This window comes from Eublepharis macularius, chromosome 13, assembly GCF_028583425.1.
Source record: "Eublepharis macularius isolate TG4126 chromosome 13, MPM_Emac_v1.0, whole genome shotgun sequence".
Classification (NCBI taxonomy): domain Eukaryota; kingdom Metazoa; phylum Chordata; class Lepidosauria; order Squamata; family Eublepharidae; genus Eublepharis; species Eublepharis macularius.
The window spans coordinates 46,700,625-46,708,572 of NC_072802.1; the positions used below are offsets into that span (position 1 = coordinate 46,700,625).

The following is a 7,948-nucleotide window of genomic DNA, read 5'->3' on the forward strand; positions in this document are numbered from 1 at the left end:
TAATAGGATCCAAACCACATTTTACCAACTTGTCAACAAGGATATTATGTGGAACCTTATCAAAAGCCTTACTGAAATCGAAATAAACATCTACATCATTTCCCTGATCCAGCAACGTAGTAACTTACTCAAAAAAAGAGATAAGGTTAGTCAGGTATGACTTGTTCTTGAGAGACCCATGTTGGCTCTAAGTAATCACAGTAATCCTTTCTAAATGCTCAAGGACTGATTGTTCGATGATTTGTTCTAAAACTTTTCCAGGTATAGATGTCAAGCTGATGGGTCAGTAGTTACCCAGATCCTCTTTTTTCCTGTTCTTGAAGATGGGAACAACATTTGCCCGCCTCCAATCTTCTGGCACTTCACCTGTTCTCCACAAATTCTCCAATGTAATGTACAGAGGCTCAGAAATTACATTTGCGAGTTCTTTTAGTACTCTTGGATGCAATTAATCTGGCCCTGAGGACTTTGTTTCATTTAAAGACACTAGATGTTTATGCACTTTCCCTATGTCAATCCTAGGCTGTAACTCCGCCCCCCCTTTCATGTGTTCTGTTTTTGCTGAGCACCATTTCCGAAGACTGAGGAAAAATAGGAAATGAACATTGTGCCCTCTCTTTATTGCCTGTTACAATTTCACTTTCCTGCCCCTGCAATGGGCCTACCATGTCCTTGCTCTTTTGAACATAAGCAAAGAACCTTTTTTTTGCTGTTTTTAGCATCTCTTGCTAGCCTAAGCTCATACTGAGCTTTAGCTTTTCTAACGTTCTCCCTATGAGCATTGGTTATTTGTTTATTCATTCTTAGTTATAAGGCTCTCTCCTTTCATTTCCTAAATGAGTCTTTTTTCTTTCTCAATTCATTAAAAAGCTGTTTACGGAGCCACCTTCTTTAGGCTCCTCTTGTTTTCCCTTCTCATAGGAATCATTTGTGATTGTGCCTTCAATATTTCACCTTTAAGAAGCTCCCACACCTGTTGAACTCCCTTCTTAAGTATTTCTGACCATGGGATTTTGCCTAGCATAATTTTCAGTTCATTGAAATTTGCTTTCCTGAACTCCAACCTATATGTCTGACTACATACAGCTTTTCCCTTCTCCAAGACTGTAAATTCCAAAATCACATGGTCACTGCTACCCAGGCTGCCCACTTCTTACATCCCGTCAACTAGTTCTTCCCTGTTGGTGAGAATCAGGTCCAAGACAGCAGAACCCCTTGTTTCCCTCTGCACCTTCTGAAAAATGTTGTCAGCAAGACAAGTGAGAAATTTATCTGACCTTTCATTTTTAGAAGTTTGACTTCCAACAGATATCTGGGTAATTGAATCTCCCATGACTACTGTGTCTCGTCTCTTTGTGAACTGTGTAATTTGTTCTAGGAGTTTCTCATCCAAGTTCTCTGCCTGGCTTGATGGTCTGTAGCAGACCCCCACCAAAATATCACTATTATTTCGGCACACTTTACCTTCTACCCCTCTCAGTAGGGAATCCCCAATCACCAGCACACACATTCTTCTATACTGGGGAACAGATTGTCCTAGCTGTTGATTATATTGTATTCACTTGGAGTATGTAATCCACCTTGGATCTCAGTGAGAAAGGTGGACTACAAATAAACAATATTAATGAATAATAACACATATGATTGCAAGAACATTAATACAGACTATATAAGTAAAGGTGGAATCCTGAGGTTTCAAATCTAAACGAACATTTAGAAACTTTCCCATTCTTACTTAGACTATATTTTGAAAATACATTGCATGCATTTTCACTGAGTTATCCATTTTACATGCCAAGAATGGCAGCAAGACTCAGAGCCAAGACAAACTACTGAAGTATCTGAAGAAAAAACACATACCTCCCAACTCTACAGCAATAACTTACTACCAAGTGAATTCAAAATTTCAATTTGAAGATCAAATATCACTTCTTCCCCTTTGTACAGAGTTTCAAATAACAATGTTACCACCATATTTAAAAATCAATGTATCTAATTCTCAGTGTGGCTCCTTTTGTGGATACTTAAATCCAGAGACTGGAGCCATAGGCAGCCAAGACTGCTCATTCTATAAGCCTGAGAAACGCCCCAATTTTGCAGAAAAATCAGATATCTAAATTTTTAAAAATGGGGAATTAAAAAAAGCCAAAATAAAAGAAGCAGTGCTGTTTCTTTAAGAAAAGAGATCTCAGTGGCCATTGCAACAATAATATTGCTAGCCTTCACATTTGGTCAGTAACAGGCAGGGGGAAGAGCCCTTGCCATAACTATTTTGGGTTTCCCAGTCCAACCTTGATCTACAGGTCCAACAGCAACTACTACGCAACTTGCTACCATGTAATTTGTGGGATTCACTCAGATGCAGCAGTGTTTACTGGATGACTTGGTGCTATACAACTTGCCTTAGCCCAGCTGCAGCCTCCTCATAACTTGTATAACTTGGCCAGGGCCACCACTGGCCACCACACAACACACTCAAGTGACTAGTTACCACTTATCTTTTGGAACTTGGCCAGAATTTTCCTGGGAAGATTATGCCATGGAGAAGGATTTTGGTGTAGGGGTTAGAGTGCTAGATTAGGATTTGGGAAACCCATGTTCAAATTCCCATTCTTCCATGGAAGGTTGCTGGATGGTCCTGGGCCAGTTACACACACTCAGCTTCTTACCATACAGGGTGGCTGTGAGTATAAAACTGAGGAGAGAATAATGTAAGCTGCTGTGGGTTCCCATTAGGGAGAAAAGTGGGGTATAAATGAAGTGAATAAATAAATAAAACCTGAAGAGGGGGTGGGGGCAGCTAAAAGAAAGGTTGGTTGGTGAGTGGAAAGGAGAGAAGGAAGCAAGGGGGTTCAAGGAGAAGAGAAAAGAAATAGTGAGGGAAAGGGAATGCAAGGGAAATGAAGTGCCTCCCCACACACACAAGTCCTTGCGAGTTCCCATCTTGTAAATTTATAATAAAATAATGTGGATCCATGCCACTATAACCTAGATACACTATTGTAATTCATCTTACAGAGGTCTGCCCTTAAAATCAGCTTGGGAATACACGTTCCAATTTTCCTCCTAAAAATGCATAGCATTTTAAAGAATTTTTCAGCACAAACAATAGATCTGAGTTTAATTTATATTCAAATGCAAGCCAAGCTATTATAAGAATGCAACTGATGGGCCTAAAATATTTTGGAAGACAGTTTTCAAGCAGCTAAGAGCTATGTACTTGAAGAATACAAACTGCAGCATGAAGATTATAGTCCTGATACACATACAGGATGGAGCTCAATGAAACCAAAAGTTTTACCACTGAATTCATAGGGAGATGGATTATGACCATAACGAATAAGGGCTCAATACAACAGAAACTGCAAAATGTCTTTAGAACAAGGAAAGGCAATGTAAGGTGGTCGAGTTCAAAAGAAACAAGTATATATTTCCACATGCTCAATGAAGTTCTGTGGTCCATATTTCTGAAGAACAGTTCCCCATGTTGCATGAGAAGCTGTTAAAGAAATGTTTATGGTTTTCTCCTGTTAAAAAATCTTGGGTAGAGGGAGATATCTTTCTCTGTGAGAGATTTTGGAGAGCTGCTGCCTGTCAGAGGACAGGTTAGTGAGCTAGATGGACCAATGGTGTGACTCAGCACAAGACAGCTTCATGGGTCCTGAAATTGAAGGGAGTTCCATGCAACAACATTTGGCCTCCTTCCAAAGAGAGAAGGGTACAAAAATTTATCTTGGGACATCCATGCTCCTCTACACACCCATAGTAGTCCTTTGTAATTCAGTCAGTTTCTGTTGGCATAATACATTCTAATAACAAAGTACCTGGCTCCCATGAAGATAATGAAATCAGCATAAGAGAGCCAGCCGCAAAGAGAAGTGTTCCTGGGGAGAAGGGATATTTTGCTTACCTGCTTTTGGAGTGAGGCAAAAGAATGAGGAGGAAGTCATGGCTGTCCCCAAACAAGAATAAAACTTGTAATGAGGCCCACTGACTTCCTAAACTGACAACTGGAGCTTTTGGTGTTTAAAGATCCACAATGCTGTTTCTGAGGCCCCAAATATTCAACACAGCAGAAAAATTGCCCTTTGAAACTGTGATTAGAAGTAGATGAGGAGAAAAACCTCCCCTCTGCCACCCCACCACCATGGAGCAGTTTCCCTATGGGGATCACTTTGAGATTTTTAGGATTGAGCAAACCTATGACAACACCCAGGTGTATAGACTTCAAGACTTTTTTTTTTTTAGAAAAATATATGGGACTAGAAGGAGTTGCACCCTATTTCTAAGCAAAGCAGCACTTTCCTCAAAGGAAAGATCAAAATAAAGTCTGAGAGGATGAGTCTCAGAAAACTACAAGGCAAAAAAGCCCAATGGAAAAAATAGCAGAGGAATATTATAAGTGGGGAAAGACGAGCTTCAGCAGCAGCAGACCTGAAGAAAGGGTGCCCCCTCCTTTTCACAATGAAAAAGTTGGGAAAATGGAATGGGGGTGGGGGGAAAGAAGCAACCTCTACTTCTTTAGAGCTTCTAAAATCTCTCTGTGGTTGGCCTGTGCACATGCAAAACCCACGTGAAACTGCACATGGTCTCATGATGCTCAACCCACTGTAATATAGTTTGAGTAACTCTTTTCTAGATATTTACATTATGATGGATTAATCAAAAGAGGCAGGTTTAAATTAGTGAATACATCACTGATTTAAATCAAACATTTCCATTATTTAGATACCTCCTAAATAAAAATGTGTTATTTGTTGCTATTATATTTTACATTTTTAACTAATATCATCCACCATAATTGACATACAGGACCCTAGTGATTTTGGTAATTATGCCTCAATGACTCTGCCACAGTAATCAACACTCTTGTGAGACAACCAAGTATCACCTCATTAGAGAGAATTATATGGGGCATGTAAATTAGTGCATAAGGAAAAGATGGTTATGTATTTATTTGTAGTTTGCAATATAATAATTTAGTTTAGGAAGGAGCTAGTGATACCAGAAGAGTAAATATTTAGCAATAGATAATTGCCCCTGGTTGGAAGACACCAAGAAAGTAAAGGGTTGCTACACAGAGGCAGGCAATGACAAACCACCTCTGCCTCTTGTCTTGAAAACCCTACGGGGTTGCAATAAGTCAGCTGCAACTTGACAGCACTTCACAAATACACACAATTGTTTGTGGTCATTTGTTATTATGCTCATTTGTGGAATGAAAGCTTGATTACTGATTTATAACTGTGATACATGTAATTTTTTACCTTCGTTTTATTCTTTGTTTCTCATGTTTAGCACACTAGCTGTACTTCGTATTTTGTTATGGCAAGGCAAATAAAGTGAACTGAATTTAATCACACTCAGTGCATAAAGAGTGATGGAAAGAGCAAGAGCTGTGCATGAGTACGGCAACAAACTGCATTTTTAAATTGTGCCCAATCTCAATTCAGTATGAAGAACTCAATACAAAATTCATTTCAGCTATACTCTCATTGTCTGGCCTTAGGTTAGCTATTGTTTTTCAGTCTTGGCCGCCATCTCTTACACAGGTATAATAATAATGGTCTAGCTTACAAGGTTGTTACAAGAATTACTCAGATACAACAACACATATAAAGCTTGTCGACTATAAAATCCTATTTATATTGCTACTGATTACAATGAAACTTCTTAGGTGCCTTCCAGCCAATTACACTCACAACAATGTACAATTGTTCTAAAAGCATTAAAAAACTTAACGAAGTTAAAAGACAGCGGTGCCAAGGCACATCAAAAAACCTGCAAAAGCCTTCTCAAATACATAATATTTGTGTTTATTAATCATCCATCTTCTTGAGTGTTTTAAGGAATTAATATCCAAGCTTCTTTCCATCTGGAACACGACTATTAAGCATCCTACATAGCATCCTAAATGCTAATTTTCATTGCAACATAATACAGCCCACTTTGTTATTCTCAGTATAGACAGTGAATATAAAAAGAACAGTAAAAATGGAGTAAAAAGGTCCAGCTGGTGTGTGATACTTCTATACCAATTAAGCGCACCACCAAATACTTCTATTGTGAATGGTCTCTACCCACTTATCTTGTTTACACCTGAGATTGCATTTATTTAGGGGAGGGGGGGAAGTACTCCCTTTTCCCAATGCTCATAAGGCAGTTTATCGATCAAAATCATTGCAAAACCCAATAAACCTACAACATTTGCACAGAAAGGTCACAAGCTGCCCTTCCTGAATTTCATAGCCCTTTATCGCCACTGTTGACATTTTCTTCTGAGACCATGTGCCTATAAAAGTTCCACTGTAAAGACTAACAGATGTATCGTGGCAGACGTTTGGCAAATCACCGTCCACGAGGAAATCACGCCAGCAAAAAGCCTTACAAATACCAAACGTTTCTGCTCTCTATTCATTCATCTTCTTAGGTGCGTTAAGGGCCTAACCACCAAGCTTCTTTGTATTTAAAAAGTGAGCATTCTGATAGACTTTAAGGACCATTTTAAGCTCTGCTTGCTGGCGAGAGAGCTGGCGCTGGCGGGGACACCCCCCCCCCGCAATCCTCCTGGAATGTCCATCTGCCACTTTAGAAGGCAACCCCAAAGCTTCCACCACAGCACTGCCTGGAGCCTCAACAGCGCCACATCTTCCTTTTTGTTTTTGCAACGACAGCTGAGTCCCCCCCACCCCCCACCACTGGAACTAGTTCTGAAAAGAGTCCCCCCCCCCTCCCGCCCACCCGCTACACAACAAACCCCAAACAAGGCAGGCAGGCAGGGCGCTCTCCGGCGCGTACGAGCAAGCCACAGCCCAGGCAGGGCGAAGGACAACGGAGAAGCTCACCGAGGCAGGCCTGGGCGGCGGCACTCGACCCCCTCCTCGGTGCCGAGGAGGAAGGCCAGGGGGCGTTTCCTCCTGTCGCCCTCCCGAGGCGACCTCGCTCGGCCCTCACAGGGCTGCGTCGCCTACTATTTCGTTGTTGCTATTACTACAGCTTCCTCCTCTCCCAGTTTAATCACTAAGGGGAAACCGGATGAGGCACATCTAAGACCAGCGGCGGTGACAACCGGAGTGACGATTATACTCCGCTGCCTCAGAGCCAAGAGCCGTACTACGCAGGCGCCAACTAATGCGCAGGCGCAGGGTGAAAAAAGATGGCCAGAGTACGCGGCGTCCACAGCCCTCGCGGGTTCTTCTGCGCATGTGTAGCTCTTCTCTTCGTGTGGGCTGTGCGGCAGCCTCTGTTGCCGAAAAGGGCGGGAAACGGGCCTTATTCGAAGGGGAGTTTCTGCTCACGGTTTTTCTTGACCAAGGAGACAAATTTGCGGTGGTGGGCTGGTCTGATTAAACGGATGTGCTACAGAAGTAGCTGCTTTGCAATTTAGCCCCGCTGTACACAGGAGGAGGATGGAGGAATGAGGCAGGAGAATGTAGTGTGTAATATGGTTGCCAAACTTCAGGTTCTGGCCAGAGATCTCCCGGAATTACAACTGATCCCCAGGCAATAGAGGTCAATTGCCTTGGAGAAAACGGCTGCTTCAGAGGGTGGATTCTATGGGATTATATCCTACTGAGGTGTCTCCCTCTCCAATCCTGCCCTCTCCAGGATCTACCCTCCCCCCAAATCTTCAGGAATTTCCGAAGTGGGAGCTGGCAACCTTAGCTGTCAAGTTGCTTCCAACCCATGAATTGACCTCCAAAACGTCTGATCATAGACACCGTTGCAAAGTCCCCTAAATTCTTTTGCCTAAACTACTACAGGAAAATTGTAATTTAGCTAGGAAACAGCAATGGGACTATCCTACCAGGTGCCAATCCTACCTAAGAAACCCAGAAACTACAGCAGAACAACCATTCACAAGTTGACTGCCCCTGAACTGGACGTTTTGACAATTCAAATACCAGCATGAGCTCTCGAAACAGCCCATTTACAAAGCAAGCAGCTG

At 41.9% G+C, this 7,948-nt stretch overlaps 1 protein-coding gene across 1 annotated transcript in view; it reads right to left on the bottom strand.

Moving 5' to 3' along the window:
* Positions 1-7,057, bottom strand: part of SPECC1L (sperm antigen with calponin homology and coiled-coil domains 1 like) — a 58,573-nt gene extending 51,516 nt beyond the window's left edge. Inside the window, exon 1 of the mRNA XM_054996216.1 lies at positions 6,846-7,057. The gene's annotated coding sequence lies outside the window, so the exon portion shown is untranslated. The remainder of the gene's footprint in view (positions 1-6,845) is intronic.
* Between the last annotated feature and the right edge of the window lie 891 nt (positions 7,058-7,948).